The following is an 18,138-nucleotide window of genomic DNA, read 5'->3' as shown; positions in this document are numbered from 1 at the left end:
CTGTATTTTATGGGTTAGCCAAGATACACAAGGACGTTAGAAACCCACCACTCAGACCAATCGTGGCAGGAACAGAGCATTTTTTATCCTTAAACAGTCTATGTTGACAATGTACTTCAACTGATAGTTCAAAGCACAGAAACATACCTTAGAGACACCTCACATTTCTTGAACACCATAAAGCTACAGAAGGTTTGCATGAAGAAGACATACTAGCCTCTTTTGACGTACAAAGTTTTGTACACATCGATTCCCCATCATGATGGGCCGGTGGCCCTGGAGTGGTCATTATTGTGAGAAGAGAACTGCAAAGCCAGTAATATTTTTAAACATGAACTTACTAAAATCATACTTTGTAATAAATATTTTCATTAGAAGTGACAACTCTACCCGCAGGCTTCAGGCACTCCATGGCACCAGTCTATGCAAATGTGTTTATGTATTACCATGAATCACAACATACATTGGTGCATGAACAATGGTCAACTAAATTAAGAATCTGGAAAGATATATATATATATATATATGGAAGGGAAACAGAACAGAATTAGTAGAATTTCTAAACTATCTGAAAACAATACACAACCACATTCATTTTACTATGGAAGTTGGCACTCCCAAACTACACTTTCTAGATGTTGAACTGGAGCTGAAGGAGGTTTCTCTCGTAACAAACATATTCCATAAACCCAAAGATGTCATTAACTCTTTGCATTACCTTAGTCATCACGCGTTGCACCTTAGAATTAACCTCCCTTATAATCAGTTTCTACGGTTGCAACGTATCGTATCAGAAGAGGAAACCCTGAGAACAGAAAATGCCAAAATGACTGAAAAATACATCAGGAGGGCTTACCCTGAGAAAGTAGTTGAAAATGCTGAGACTAAAGCTAGCCAGCTAAGATGATAGGACCTACTTGTATGTAAAGCAAAGACTAAGGAAGTACCATTCCTACATTCCCTAATGTACTCCAGCCAATGGCACCACGTATCAAAACTGATCAAAAAGAATTGGAGGTTAATACATCTTGACCCCAATTACAGACACTTTTTCCTGAACCACCCATCATTGCATATAAAAGAGGATGCAATTTCAGAGACCAATTCGTCAGGGCTGAAATACCCAAATCAAACAAACAATTGACATTGCATAAGAAGAAGACAGGTAGAATCCCCTGTCTTAGCTGTAACAATTGCAATAACGTCATGAGAGGCAGTTACGCAAGGCACCCCGTACGGGCTTGAGAATTTGACTGAAGGACTTTATAACCTGTGACTCAAATTTTGTCATTTATGGATTCAGTTGTCCCTGTGGGATCTTCTATGTAGGTCAGACAAAAAGGAAAGCAAAGGAACATTAAATGAGCACAAAAGCAACATAAGGACTAGAAATGTACGCTTACCAGTAGAAAGACATTTTCACAGAATAGATATACAGTAGCATAACTCAAAAGCAGTTCATAAACCACATATGGGAGGAAATCTGAGCAAGAAACTTGACCAAAGAAAACTGTTTTGGATATAAAACTTGGGGCAGTTTGACCCCAGGTGGGATGAACAAGGACGTCTATCTAGGAGCATTTCTCTGAAATGTAACGGAGTACAGATGGCAGATTTATCTAAGAAGTTCACTCAATGAGTATAAATGTGGAAATGTGAGCATTGACAGGAACTGTGGATTCTATATGGGAGAAATTAACAATATCTTACTTTGGATCTGTCAAACTGCCTTCAATGTGTATTAACATGAATTGCATCAACAAACAGCTTGGAGACAGTTGAGAAATTGTATTGAGAAAGAAACCTTTTGACCTATACTGTGGGACTACCTAGAATGTGAAACTGTTTTGACATGAACTGTACTAATGAAACATGCAATATAACGTCCTTGCCAGTATAGATAAATAAGCAGGGAAATAGCCAAGAGGGTTAGAATACTGGTGGATTAACAATCCATTGGTACCATATACAAAATGAGCAGAAAACATGACCTGCATTACAGTAGAATGGAAGCATGAACACTTCATCAATTTAACACCTGGAGAAGTCGATTCAACTTCATGCCTGCCTGATTAAAAATGTTGGGTTCTCTCCAGATTAGTAAAATGCTGGTTACTAATTAAATTAATGTGCATTGAATTCATTTTTACATGTAAACCAAGTTCATATTTGAATAGGCAAGGATGGGAACATACAGGCATGTTACGAAGTAAAGTCAGAGGTGATAGCTATGAAGCAAGTTTGACATTAACTATAGGGCTATGGTGCAAATGGTTCACCACTATCTGGGTGACTCTTAGGGCAGGCCAGAACCGGTAGAGGATGACTTTTTCATGTCTGCGCTATACACGGATGAACGCACATGACGTCATCACGTTACGATGTGATGACGTCCTAGTATAAACAAACAACCATTTTTAAGAGACCTGATACTAGTCAATCGAAGAACCTACAAAAAATTGTTTCACAGGTGAACATTATTAAGACCAATATGGTTTAGAACTTGTCACACTCTGCCCTTTTTCTCACCTGTTTGTCTATGGTCGGTGTCTTCTTTGGGGCTCCTTCCTTCTTCCTGACCGATCGGGACTTATACAGGTAAGGGCGTGTATCCTCTGGTTCCAGTGTGAGGATCGCTGTTTACCTCAGGAAGCAGGGTAGCATTCCGTATCCAGGAAGGAGGACTGTAACGGCGGAATCCATGAAGGAAATAGGAGCAGGAAGTCCAAATGCTCACAGCGTGCAAGGAACCCCCTGCAAACACCGAAGCACAGAACAGGAGTCCGGGATGGAAGGGAGAACGGACCTAGCGGAAGGAAAGGGCTGTTCAAGGGGATGCCAGGAAGGACAGGAAGGTAAGAAACAGGAATGGCACTGACGGAAGAGACGACTGCACTTGCTGAACAACTCAGAACAGTAGCATTGAGCCACGCAGAGCCGCGGGGCGTGCCTATTTTCTAGGAGGCAGCGCATCATATGTAAATGCTAGAAAGTAGTGCTTCTGTGCGGTCGGCTATGTGGGAGGAATACCGACCCGATGTTGCGGTGCATCATGGTCCATGAACTCCAGAAGGGCCGGAATCAGTGATTCATGATGGCATGCCCCCTCTTAAATCTTGATCCACCGGGTTTACCTGGATGTGTTCGATGGAATTTCTATATTAAATGAGGGGCATTCATGTTGGAGACTGGTTCCCAGGTTCGTTCGCTGGGGGGGTATCCTTTCCATTCCACTAGGTATTGGAGTCGACCCCGTCTGTATCTAGAATCACATATCCTGGAGACCTCGAATTCAATCTGGTCGTTGATGAGCACAGGGTTAGGTCGATGAGTCGATCTGATGGATTGTATATAAGGTTTCAGTAAGGAAGTATGGAAAACGGGATGTATTTTCTTCCAAGATTCTGGTAGCTGAAGTTGAAAAGCCACTGGGTTGATGACCTCTTTGATGGAGAAAGGCCCGTAATACCTGGGAGCCAATTTATGTGGCCGTAGGTGTCGAGGTAATAGTTTCGAGGATAACAACACCTTGTCACCGATTCCATATAGAGGACTGAGTCGTCGCTTGGTATCAGCATATTTCTTGACATCCGTCCTAGCCTTTTCCAAGTGATCCTTGTCATCCCTATGTATGTTTACCAGTCGCTCAATCCAGAAATCGACCGAAGGAACCGGGGTTGGGTGTGATAGAACCGTTGGCAGAACTGATGGATGTAACCCTTGGCTGCAAAAGAAAGGACTTGTCTTTATAGCTGAGTGATCAGAGTTGTTGTAGGCAAATTCAGCTACCGGAATCAAAAGTGACCAATCATCCTGGTACTTGACTGCAAAGCAGCGTAAGTATTGTTCTTGGGCCTGGTTTACTCATTCAGTTATTCCATTAGTCTTAGGATGGTATCCCGAGGACAATGCCCAACATTGGCATGCCCAACATTTGGCACAGATGTTTCCAAAATTGGGATATATACTGAGGTCCACAATCAGAGATGATCTTAGATGGAAGTCCATGAAGCCTAAATATGTGTTTAGGAATATTCCTGCCAATTCAAGTGATGAAGGTAACTTGTGCAAGGGGGTGAAGTGAGCCATGTGGGTGAACAGATCAATGGTAGTACAACCCCTGGACGGGGGTAATTCCACAATGAAATCTGTGGCTATTGTATCGTAGTCGTTGTAGAACTGAATTCACGTGTTCCTGATGGACTTGGGGGTTGTTGGAATTGATCAGTATGTTATCCAGGTATACTATGACAAAAAAAAAACAGCATGTCTGAGAAGACTCTGCCCATGAAGCGCTGAAAGACTGCAGGCATGTTGGCTAGGCCGAAGAGCATAATCAGATACTCGAAATGACCAAAGGGTGTCCTGAAGGCGGTCTTCCACTCGTCATCTTCTTTAATCCAAATGAGGTGATTGGCACCCCGTAGATCGAGCTTGGTAAAGATGACAGCTCCTCGAACAGCCTCCGAAATGTCGGAAATAAGTGGTAATGGATAACAATCTTTGAGGGTGCATTGGTTCAGACCTCGGTAGTCCAAGCAGGGCCAAAGTTCCTTGGTATCTTTCTTAGGCACGATGAACAAAGAAGCACTGGCTGGGGATTTTGAAGGGCGAATGGTTCAATTGGCAAGATTGGTGTCCAGATATCCTCACCGGAAGATAATGATTTCCCGTTGATCCCTTTGACAGCTTGGATTACTTCTTTGGATTCTCGAGGAATGTTGTGCCTTACTGCCCATTCATGGTCCATGAAAACTCCCATGGCACCGCAATCCACTAAAGCCAGGATGGGAAATTAATCTTTATCATTGGGTGACAAGAACATTTGCAGAACCACCAGAGTGTTTTGGCGATGACCATTCAAGGAAGGAATAGAAGCGGAGCAGGCATCTTTCTCCCGAAGCTGTGCTCCGCTCAAGATAAGGAGCTGGCATTTCCCGAACGTCGGGGTGGTGCTATTGGGCAGTTTCTTACAAGGTGCCTATCAGAGGCACAATACATGCAGAGTCCGGCATTGATCCTACGGATCCTTTCTTGCACAGAGATCGGACTCCGCAAGGAACCCAACTGCATGGGTTCGGGTTCTGAGGAGTGTTGAGTGGTTGTTTCTTTGAGGCTTGGGTACTCCGCAGTTGTCTTTGGAAGTGTTGTTTTCGTTTTTCTTTTCTTTGCCTTTCTCTCCTGGATTCGGAAGTCGATTTGTAGAGATAAGTCCATCAAGGCCTGAAAGGAACTTGGACGGGCCACTCTGGCTAACTCCTCCTTGACTTCGTCATTCAACCCTCTCCGAAACAGGGTGAAACTGGCCTCCTGGGACCAATAGGCCTCTTTAGCCAATTGTTTGAAACGAGTCAATAAGTAAGCATATCCTGATTTCCTTGTTGGAATTCCAGAAGTCTTTCCTGGGCACTGTAAGCGAGTTCTGGTCGATCAAACATAGTTTTAAAGGCTTCTATGAATCCATCGTAATTGTCCAGGAGTGGGTCTTCTGAGTCCACCAAGGGAGTAGCCTAGGCTAAGGCATTGCCAGAGAGGTGCGAAATTATAAACCCTACCTTAGCCCTGGGTGTGAAAAAGTAGTAGGGTTTAAATGTGAAATGCACCAGACAGGAGTCGAGGAAGGAACGCAGAGATTTGGAGGAGCCATCATATTTGTCCACTATACCCCCTACCAGGGCACTTTCCTTGAATGCTGAATCTCGAGACAACACGAGTTGTTTCAGTGCTGAATTTTCAGCCTTGAGGTTTTGAACCTCAGAGGTTAATTCTTTGCATTCCTCTCATTAGGTCCTGGACTGCAGCCTCCATGTTAAATTCGATATCAATTTCTCTGTGTCTCAAACTATCACACTCTTCCCTTTTTCTCACCTGTTTGTCTTTGGTTGTTGTCTTCTTTGGGGCTCATTCCTTCTTCCTGACCGATCGGGACTTATACAGGTAAGGGCGTGTATCCTATGGTTGCAGTATGAGGATTTCTGTTTACCTCAGGAAGCAGGGTAGCGTTCAGTATCCAGGAAGGAGAACTGTGGCCGCGGAATCCAGGAAGGAAATAGGAGCAGGAAGTCCAAATGCTCACGGCATGCAAGGAACCCCCTGCGAACACCGAAGCACAGAACAGGAGTCCGGAATGGAAGGGAGAACGGACCTAGCGGAAGCAAAGGGCAGTTCAAGGGGATGCCAGGAAGGAAAGGACGGTAAGAAACAGGAATGGCACTGATGGAAGAGACGACTTCACTTGCCGAACAACTTGGAACAGTACCGTTGGGACACGCAGAGCCGCTGGGGCGTGCCTATTTTTTAGGAGGCAGCGCGTCATACGTAAACGCTATAAAGTAGTGCTTCTGTGCGGTCGGCCCTGTTGGGAGGACTTCCGACCCGATGTTGCGGTGCATCATGGACCATGAAGTCCGGAAGGGCCAGAATCGGTGATTCATGACAAAACTAGAATGAGCACTACATATATGCTTTTCTCCACAGTTACTTTTCAGTGACCCTACCTTTCTTGACATAGAAGTCAGCCTGTTTAATAGATATGGGGATGAGGATTACATCACCGGGAACTGCATGACTCACCTATCCATGTTGGGGAACAAGTTTGGAGGTTAATATCCATGCAAGGAAGCTCTTCCACAAAAGGTGAGAATAGAGCAAGTTATAAATTTGTGGAACACCAATACTAATATATATATATATATATATGAAGCTGGACATATGGAAGATAAACACAGGTTCCAGTACTTATGAACACAGCATTGTCTGCCATAGTGATACTGACTCCAGGTGATTATTGACGAAGAATATCATGATAGGCATTGATCAATGATGCATATGTTGAGTGCTCCAATAAGAACTATCTTACTAAATAGGTATATTTCTTCTGTAAGTTTTGTAGATCATAATTGTGTACTATACATTGTATATATTCTTTTTTTAAACTATAAAAATACTTGAGACTGTCGAGACAAGTCATTGAGTAAAATTGATATTATTTGATCAAAGATACGAATTTATAATCACAACTAACTACCCATCAGGTTTTAGCTGCTGATTGGAACACAATAGAAATTGTTGTGCAGGGGACGGGAGTGTTCCACAAGACTGGACACCTGTTTCCTCTAATTAGTTATACAACCTAGTGTCAGGGTTGTTTCTCTCCCCACCCGCACCCTAATACAAGCCCACAGGGAGTATACTACCCTGGTCTGTAAGATCTTGGCTGATACACAGTGGGAACCAAATTGGGAAGAAGAACCACACGTTCAAAGGAGGAAGTTTACTGAGAAACTGGAACAATGGGACTGGTCTTCCAATTATGAACATTTGGCAAGTCTGAGAAGCTTTAATCTGGTATTGGAAATACTGAACCATAGTTATAAAACCATAAAACTAGCTGAAAATATGTCGCTCACCAGTTTTGTACAAATTCCTGTTGTTGCTCCTATAAACAAACGGCCATTGTTATCTAGTATAGGGCCAGAGCGAGGTGTTGCTAAAGAAGATAGGTCCCGCCAACTGTGTGGTAATAAGTGGAAGATGGAAACTGCCCGCCACATACTTACTGAAGGTGTAGCATATGGGCCTCTCTATATGTCATTGCTTGGACCATTTGTAACTCATTTCGATAGTATCAAAGGAGACACCTTCTGGCGTTACTGCCTTAACATGGATAACACATTGCTGCAGATAGCTTTGTGTTGTGTGTGGACTGCCTTTTTAGCCACAGGGAAACTTGTAAAACAGCAAACTAGACTGTGGTAAATGTGGTATGATAGGAGACGTAATATGATTGATCATTGATTTATGATAGTGTATTTTATGAATTGTGATGATTTATAGTTTAAATATTGATGGTATTATTTTGATTTTTATATTAGATTGAATTGTTTTATTTGTCTGTATTATGGGAGAGCTCGTATCCACTATATGCATAATTAATTTTTAAAAATGCCACCACTGCTCTTATTGGGATCACGACAGCATGGAATGTAAAACGAGGCATGGCTTGCAAAATTATGAGTGCAACGCCCCCCGATAATGGTTTCTGGTAGGAATCTTAAAATGGCCAGTTCAGGGAGATTCCCAAGTTCTGCAAATCAAAACACTACTATGCAAAGCTAGTTTAGTCTTCCATCTGCCATGTATACCCCTTTAACGCTTCTAGTCTTCCCAAAGATACTTCTCACAGCTATGTTGCAGGGAATGTAGCCCCAGATGGGCATCAGTCTGATGTCTTCACCAGAAGTTCATAACATCAAGTGAAGGGTTTGTCACAGATTGTCAGAAAAAGAATGCATACACACTAATTATTATTTTTCCACATTTAGTTTTACAAGTGCCAATTAGTTAGGGCACCTCTTTGAAAAACGAAGCAAAGCCAGCGTTTTGGAATGAAACGTGGAACAGAGAGAAAACAGATCCACAAACGTCATAGACTGAAATTATCTGCATGGCCATCGAAAAATAGGATAGCTCATTAGAGGAGACACAAGAAGGCCTCCGATGAATTTCAACTTAAGAAAGCAGATGCAGAGACGTGAACATCAATGTATCTCAAAATGAGAGAGGCAGTAAACATCATTAGGGAGGCAGCCCACAAAATGGATGGTACGGCCTCTGATTAAACGAAGGCACAGACAGAGAATTGCTTTATTATATTCGAGCTCCCCCATTTTATGAATACACCTCTTGTCAGTCAGTACAGTCCTAACCCAATTTACATTCCCTTGTGAACCAATTCACGACTTTGCGAGGGCCTTTGTGATTCCCAATTAATGTGACTAGTTAGTGCTCATCAAACCATGATGAGATACCCAGGCACTCTCATAGGGAATGGCCATAATATCTGTTACTGAATCTACACAATAGAATAAGAGTACTGGTGATTGATGTAATGTTTATTTCATCAAGTGAAAAATACATTTTAATACATAAAAGGAAACATATACTTTAGGCAAGTACATAATTAGTAAACAAAGTAAATTGTCCTCTTTTGCAAAGTACCCTTCTCAAGATAAATTAGTAACAGATTTATATAGTCATTCTCTTGACCACATCGGCAGTTCCAATAACTCTTGCAACGTAGTCACGACACGTTTCGGATGCATATCCTTCTTCAGGTAAAAATAGACTGCCTTCATTTAGTGACATATTTCAAATAAGTAACTATTCAACTAAATGATCTCCAATCGCATGTAATCATTCAATTTTTTTGTAATCCTCCACTGACCTGTAACTTCAGATACATTTTTCTTGACCAGAGTGTCTACCATAACTGAGAATTAGCTTGATGGTTATTCACACCCTCCTTAAATATAGCTTTCTAGTCTGTTGTATATTATATGATGAATTCGATGGAGTCATTACTTCCTTCCCGGCGGTGCACTCAGCCCATGTGACCAGGGGACGGCAGCCGCTACCTGATCCCATGGGTTGAGGCAGCCCTACGGAGGGTGTCATGACATCATTGGATGAGACATGGTATCCTCTTTCCTTTGAGGATATCCCATCCAAGCCCAATGCCTTAATGGCATGTTGTCATAACTCCACTCATCCATCTAGAAAGGGTACTGAAAACCTTTTCACAATATCTGTATGCAAGCCATCAACATCTGACTTGCCTTTTAAAACACCTTCTCAGCCTCAAAGTAATCCAAAACGGACTTGCTCTTAAAGATCACTGAGAACACTTCCCCAGACCTTACATGCAAGTCGTCAAGAATGGACTTCCATTCCCAAAGATACAAAAATACTGATTTGATATGAATATTTGTATCGCACTCATAACGGACCGAACCGTATAATCGAGCAGCTGACAAAAAGAAATTGAACAAACAGATTGTAGCAACCATCAGATCTAAACAGAATTCCTAACACAAACATATTAATAGACAGCTATCTAAACAGGAATGTTTTCAGTGCCCTAAGGAATTGAGAGTTTCCAAAGCCCTGATCTCTCTAGGAATACTATTCCAGAGCCTTGGGCCGAAAACTGCAAATCTTCTATCCCCCCTTGATACAAAGGCAGATGTGGGAGTGCTCAGAAATAATTGATCCTGTGATTGTAAACACCTGGAAGGCTGATAAAGGCTAATCTTATCCTTCAAATAGCCCGAAGCTAATCCATTCAGGCATTTGAATACAAGGCATGCCACTATGAACTTAATACATTTTTCCACAGCCAGCCAGTATAGTGCTCGGCGGGCGGGAGGGGGATACATGGGCAATTTTACTCAGTACACAGAACCGTCGATCTGCTAATACTGTAACACAGAAGATTAACCAAGTAATACAGATCAATGGAGGCCAAGAGCACACGCTGAGTTCCATTTGCTGCAATCGCATACCTGCAGCCAGGAAAAGCAGCTGACAGAGGCATGCTGCTATGCAAATGAGAACACGCTGCAGGAACGTCGGAAGCAGATGGAAAACCTTGGGGTGTGCAGGTGTTAGAAGGTAGCCTCTACCTTACGAACCAACGCAGAAGACCCAAGCACAAATCACAAGAGGCAGAGAAGATGCAGAAACAGAGGCAGCGAGAAGGAAGGAAACACTGAACTACTGCCACCAGCTTGCCGCAGGAAAAACAGAATAGACCAGCAAGAGCTGCTGAGTCCACCCAAGGGAAACCGGGACACCAGGCATATTGCCAGCCATGCTAAACCCAAATAATTGTTAATGAAGCACATGAAAGAGAAAAAGCAAGTGAGGATTGCTTTATAAGCGACAACAGAACCAGTATGAGAGACCTTCAAGTTTGTGAGTGTTTGCAATACACATAAGAGAAGGCCTGGCAGGATAATATACTTTACACATACTAATAAAAGATACACTGAACAGAAGATACTACCAAGTTTGGAAGTGTGTGCAGAGCCCACATGAGAAGACCCCTGGCGAGTATAGCAGTTACAAGTGTGTTCATATAGGAAAGCCCTGAAAGGAGAATATACCAGGTAGTTGCAAGGGTGTTCATGTAAGAAAGCCCTGGTAGGGAAGCACACCAGGCAAGGGCAAGCTGACCGGTATATATGAAATATATCACCTAAAGAGGTCCTAAGAAGGATACATCAGGACTAGCAAAAGTCTGTGTTAAACCATAGAGAACAGTGATTGAAAACCTGGCAAGGGAGTACACTGGGTATCCTACCAAAATACAAACTCACAGCCAAGTTGTTTTGTGTACCAGTTGTATAGTTTTGTTAAGAAACTAAGATCCTTGCAAGTGTAAAACAGAGTGAAGAGAAATCCGGGGGAAAGGGAGCTACCCACTGGAACAATTAACTCTATACACAATATTTCAATGAAAATCTGACACACCTTGTATGACAGCTTTCCACCATAGGAACAGGATGTAATGTATACTGTTAAGCCTCCATTTAAACAGAAATGGTGCTGCCCATCTACTGAATGTAAATTAATATCTTCACAATTGCTAAATACTCATTTTCCTTATCCAAAATAATCCTCCGTGCACAACATATTAACCACAGCTCATATTTGTAGCGACATTATGTACTTGAAGACATTACTTTCACTGGGCAACATTGGTCAGTTAACTAATTCTAAACAAAAGATAAAGCATGTTTTCGCCCCTAGGCGTAATGATGTCACGTAGAGGAAACGTGTTACAGTGCCAACAAGTATCATGGTATCGTTTGTCATATAGTGGCATAAAATGATTTGTCTATACAGTTATGAACATAGTTCAAAAAACGATATATATTGCCTTATGCCTAACAGTTATTTCTTGCTATCAATGCCAATCAAATGTACTATTGCACAACTGGTAATATGTTTTCTAGTACCTATCTGCTTATTAGTAGATTTAACTGGCATAACTTGATTTTCGAATAGAGAATGTATGTCTCTGATCTACATTTAAGAATCAGAAAGTAACAAAATAGAAACGCAATACATAGCTAACAGTCTGATTTGAACATTCTCATTCATGACATCCTGAACATCAGTAGGTTATTAATCCATTGCCTTTATTTGAATACCAAATATGATAAAGTACTCTATGCAGAACCTATTTCTACTAAAAGATTAACAAAATAACTGATTCTGTTCAAGTTCATAAAAAGCATGAAAGATATCATGCTAAATTCATGCCCCTTGGGGCCACTGCTTTGAGGGTCTCTATCTAATAAATATCTTTCTGTGACAATATCACGCTGACAGCATCCCAATCTGTTTCAGTATTGTGGACTGCATTTGGGTTACTCTATGATGGGCAGCTCTAAAGTGTTGTCCTACCAGTGATCTTTCTGATCCAGTCCAGACATTGGATTAATGTTCAGTCCAGCAGGTTCTAGATTTCTTTTTTGTCAGACCAATGTCCATCAAACTTGACACAATGGCGGGGGGCGCTGTTGAGCAGCCGGCAAGATGGCTGCCTAGCTTCTCAGCTCCGTGACCCGATGGCTGCAAATCCGTCAGAATCAGCGGTTTCCTCCACTATCCTGCACTGGTAACGAGCATATTGTTTGGATAACACTTGCCCAGCACACTGGTCCTTGCCTGGGCGAAAATCGGACCTTCGGGGCTGTGGGAAACCCCCTTCTCCTCTGAAGCCCGCCACCTGACAACTAAGGCCTGCTCGGCCGCGGGCGACTGCTGCGGGGCCCGCCCCCTGTGTCCTGCTGGCCCAGCGGTTCGCCTTCCTGCACTGCCCTCCGGCGGGCTTCATTCGCCCAGCAGCGGTGTGTCCTGTTCTCCGGAGCGCCGGGCCCAATCTCCTCCCTGCTTGGCCTTCAGCGTGTCCGGTTCTCGGTGTGTCTCTGGGCCGGCACCTCCTCCTCGCACCTGCTTTCCTAGCGGCCGGGTGCGCCACTGCCTGCTGCCGGCCCGTCCTTTTCGCCCCCCCCCTGGAGGGGTGCCGGGGTGAGGTTGGCATCGCCTCCCTCATCTGCCGGATCAGCGTACGCCATGCCGCGGGGGATGCAGGAGCGCCCCCCTGCACTCTGGCTGTCTCTGGGCCAGATCCATCAGGCGATAGCTCCGCTGGACTACGTGCCCCCGGAGGGGCTGCTTGCTGATCCTTCTGTCCTGGGGCGACGTGCCCCCTGCGGCTGCCCCCTGACCCCCGCGCCTGCCCCTTCAGGCTGGGGCCGCAGCACTGACCCACACACCGCCAGAGCTCCCACCGGCTGCACACTCCACCCCCATGCGCCTGGCGGCTGGGGTCTGCTGGGACCCATACGGAGGCTAGACCTGGACACTTCATCCGCAGGTGAGAGGTTGGGGACTTGGACTCCCTTCTATTGTACCCCCCGGGGACCACCGGCCATACTCCCCACTTAATCCAAATTCCTGTGCACAGTGGACTCTTCATCTGTTAAGTGGCTGTGCAGCACCCCTGGCGCTCCGGTGTGGTGCTGATCCTCGCCTGTGGGCTTCCACGTATTTTTCTTTACTTGACCCACCGCCTGACCACCTCTGAAGCTTCCCTGAACTGCGCATCTAAACGCCGGAATCCTTCAACTGCTACCCGGGATTGCGCTCTGTGCTCCTGCTGCACTAGTGCCTTGAGGCCCCCCTGGTCCTGCGGTGCCTCTAGCCGGCTTGCCCCCCACCATCTGCATTGCGCTGGTGCGACTCTGAGTGCCTCTACACCCTCCTTTCCCCACACTGTGCAACTATTTGCTGCGCCCTGAGTTTGCTAGGTGCCCCCTGTCTGTGCTGCCCCTCACTGCTGGCTCTGGCTGCCTGTACTTACCTGGCCCCAGGACGAGCGTTGCCTGTCCCTTTGACTCCCAGGATACACTGTCGCTCGGGACACTTTACCTTCCCCCCGGGGTTGGCCCGGGGCACTGGAGCACACCTGCTGGGATAACCTACTGCAATACCTGCCCTGCTGTTCTGAGTGTGCCTCCAAAGATGTCCGGCAAGGCTTGTGGCGCTAACAAGGCTGGAGCGATGGACAAGTTTGCTAAATCACTTGCTAAACAGGATCAGGGTGGGGCTGCCCTCCCACAAGACGACCCAGATGTATCCTCATGATCTTCACAGCCTGACCTCACGACACGCATGGAATCTATGGCCAAACACTTTGTGTCATTTCATGAAAAATTGGACGACATAAACGCAAATGTAGCCTCATTACGCACTAAACTCGACCAAAATGGCGCTAGACTGGTCGAGGCCGAGACCAGGATTGGGCCACTGAAGATGAAGTACATGTGCTCCAGAGCACGGTCTCTGACCTGGTGCGAGATATGAAGCAGGTCAGAGCGAAGTGCGATGACTTAGAGTCCAGATCCCGCAAGAACAATATTCGCATTGTGGGGGTTCCGGAGGCGGCCCTCAAGGGCAAGATGGAACTCGCAGTTGAGACCCTTCTGAGAGACCTCCTAGGGGATCCACAACTCCCCCCGTTCTTCACCATTGAGCGCGCCCATCATTCGCGGCCCCGCGCCCCAAGCCGGGTGACTTCCCTAGACCAATTATAGCCAAGGTTCTCAGCTTCAGGGATAGAGACCACATCCTACGTCTAGCCCGCGAAAAAGGGCAGCTGAAATTTGAGTCTCAAACTATTCGTATCTTTCCTGACTTCTCGGTCAATGTCCAAATGGAGCGCAGACAATTTAATGGTGTGAAGAAATTGCTTAGAGAAAGGAAAGTGGAATACGCCATGTTGTTCCCTGCAAGGCTGAAGCTCACCCACCGTAATAAACTGTACTTTTTCATGGTCCCTGAGGAGGCAGTGAAATTTATTTATTTATTTATTTATTTATTTATTGAGTCCCATATTCCTGTCCCTGCTCCGGCGGACGACCCTGTTGATGAGGGGTGAGTCGGCCTGCCCTTCACCCCTTACTTGAATCACTTATGGTGTCATTGCCAGGCTTGTCATATGCATTTTCCTTGTAATCTCATTTATTCTTTCGTTTGTGCATTCATCGATTGTTGTAACCCACTGTGAAGTCTCATGAAACGCAAAATGGGTCACTATTGTGTGATCTGTTGAATACGCCACCTCGTCTGGGATCCTCTATTTTAATACCCTCTGTTTATTGTACTCTACCATGGTGTTCCCTCCACAATTCATTATAGTTACCGCTGCACAATACTTTGTGCAGTCCACCATTCAACAGCCATAATCGGGCCCATGGCAGCAGTGACCCCCGCTGCAGTTGCAATGCCGAGTTTGGCTGGTTATGTTCACTGGTTGCGCCCCTGTTGGGTGTGGGGGCTGGCCTTGCCCTGTTGGGTTAGGCACAAGTGCCTTGGAATTTTGGGACGGCTTTTGGGCACTGCTGTGTTTGGGGAGGCAGTGAGGGAGGGGGTGGGTGGGATTTGCGGTTACTATGGCAAAAATGGTAAGGCAGTGGTAGCTTTTGGTACTATGCAATGGGCCGCTGTATTCGCGGCCGGCACTTGTTAAACACACTTTCTCACACATTACTCTGATCCCCCCTAAAGGGCTACTGAATGGCTATTAGGCTAATGTCTTGGAATATTAGAGGGCTCAGCAACTTCACGAAGGCACGCAGGATTACGGCCTATGTGCAGAGGCACGGGGTCAAAATACTTCTCTTGCAGGAAACCCACGCTCTCGCCCGTCTCTCTTCCTCCTTTGCCCCTGCATGGGGCTCGAACAAATACTACACAGCGTTCTCCTCACAGTCCAGAGGTGTCCTCACCTTGATTCACAAGTCCTTGGAGTTTTCTCTTCGCACCAGCCATATAGATGGCCAGGGTAGATATGTGATCCTCCATTGTTTCCTTGCTAATACAGAATGCCTCCTGGTCAACACATATGCCCCATGCATTGATGCACCCAAGTTTTTTGACGACATCCTTGACATTCTCTTAGGATATGTTGGGGTCCCTGTTATTTGGGGGGGGACATGAATCTCATCCTGGACACCAACTTGGACAGATCCGGTGCTGCACCTAGAACACTGTCCAGAGCCGCTCGTCGCCTCCATGCACACATGCTCACTGCCGGACTGGTTGATGCCTGGAGGGTACTTCACCCATTGTCGAAAGAGTTCACACTTTATTCCTCTGTCCATGACAGCCACTCCATGATTGACCTTTTCCTGCTCTCCGCTGGGCTCATGGGCCAAACGCTTACCACACAGATTCTGCCGCGCATATTATCCGATCACTCCCCGCTCACACTAGACATCGCCTTACACCCGGCCCTCCCCCAGCACTCCAACTGGCAATTCAAGTCAGATGCACTGCGCGATATTGCCTTCAAGGCTGACATCCTCGCAGATATCTCCTCGTTTTTTGATAATAACAAACGCCAAGACACTACAAACGGGGTGAGGTGGGAGGCCTTTAAGGTTTAACATCAGGGGCATGTGTATCTCTAGGGAGGCTGGGGTCCTGAAGGACATTAGAAACTCTCTGCGCCGTTCCGAGTCAAGACTCAAGGAGCTGGAGTGTGAGTATGCGTCCACCCCTTCTCCACCCAAGCTTGCACAGATAAGAACCGAACTAGATGCGTTCGAGTCCTTTGTCCTCAGCGAGATAAGATACCTTGCCCGGCCCATTGCGGCTCGAAAGTATGGTGAGGGAGAGAGGCTGGGCCGCACCCTTGCCCGCCTCACCCACGCCGAGGGAGGCAGAGCTCGTATTGATAGTATCATCGACAACGATGGAGTGCGGCATTGGTCTGACCGCCCCATCCTTGGGACCTTTGCAGATTTCTATGCTGCCCTTTACGCCCATCAACCAGAGCACAGCCCGCAGGATCTGGACGACCTCCTAGACCGTATCCCTATGTCCCTTATTTCCATAGCCACTAAAGAACAATTAGATTCCCCCTTCACCTTTGACGAGATTGCAGCTGTAATTTCGGCCTAACTGCCGAGTTCTATCAGGAACATGTTGGCCTACTTGCTCCACGGCTACACGAGGTTTGGGAAGAGTCGCTGCATCTGTCTACCCTCCCCCGGTCCCTCCGCGAGGCTGTTATCACCGTGCTTCCCAAACCGGACAAGCCCCTCGATGAATGTGGCTCCTATAGACCTCTGTCCCTCATCAACACCGATACTAAAATCTTTGCCAAAATCATAGCAAATAGGTTCCTCCCCATCATGAAATACCTGATTCTCCCAGACCAAAGTGGTTTTGTCCCTGCCCGTTCCACAGCATTAAACATTCGGCGACTGTTTAACGTTATCTCTAGAATCGACCCTCAAGCCAACGCGGTGGCTGTGACGCTTGATGCCCAAAAGGCGTTCGACATGGTCTTGTGGCAATACCTCTGGGCGATGCTGGAGAAGATGGGGATCGGCCCTTACATGTTGTCCTGCATTAAACTATTATACACTGACCCAGTGGCCAGGGTCCTGGTTAACTCCCACCTGTCGGATCCCTTTTCCCTCCACAGGGGGACGGGGCAGGGGTGCCCGTTTTCTCCCTTGTTATTCGCTATGGGCATTGAGCCCATGCAGATAGTGTGTGAAGCAACCACGTGCGCAAAGGGATTCGCCTGCGGGATACCCCCGAAATTATATCATTGTACGTCGATGATGTGCTTTTATACATTAGGGAACCCTCAGTTCACCTTGACCCGATCATGCGCGAAATTATCAAAATTGGCACATTCTCGGGTTTCACCATAAACTACACCAAACCAGAAATTTTTCCCCTCACGCCCGCAACGACCCAACCTGCATGCGAATTTCCGCTCAAATGGGCGCCTGGGGGCATCAAATACCTGGGGGTTCAGGTGTCCCTCTCAAAATCCTCCTTACTGTCCGACAACTACGGAGCTGCCGCGCAATATGCTGATGCCAGGATGGAGAAATGGCGGAACCTCCCCCTCTCACTATCAGGGTGACTGTCCCTGATAAAAATGATTATAGTCCCGAAGCTCCTATACATACTTGCTAACGTCCCACTTTGGCCGGGGAAACAGTATTTTGCGGACTTGCACGCAGGATGCGCCCGCTTCTTGTGGCACGCTGGTGCCATGCGCAGAAAGTGGCAATATATGACCCTACCTTATGAGAAGGGTGGATTTAGTGCACTTGATCTCGCCCAGTATTGGACAGCCGCTCAGGCTCAGCATGCTACATATTGATACCACCACCAGGACCCCCCGCACATTAAGCTTGAAATCCTGGCGACCGAGGAGATTAATGTCATGTCCTTGATCCTTTTTCACTCGTATCGCTC

This window comes from Ambystoma mexicanum, chromosome 7q (assembly GCF_040938575.1).
Source record: "Ambystoma mexicanum isolate Mex_15411 chromosome 7q, UKY_AmexF1_1, whole genome shotgun sequence".
NCBI lineage: Eukaryota > Metazoa > Chordata > Amphibia > Caudata > Ambystomatidae > Ambystoma > Ambystoma mexicanum.
The sequence above is the reverse complement of the archived record's forward strand: the minus strand, read 5'-3'. Positions refer to the sequence as shown.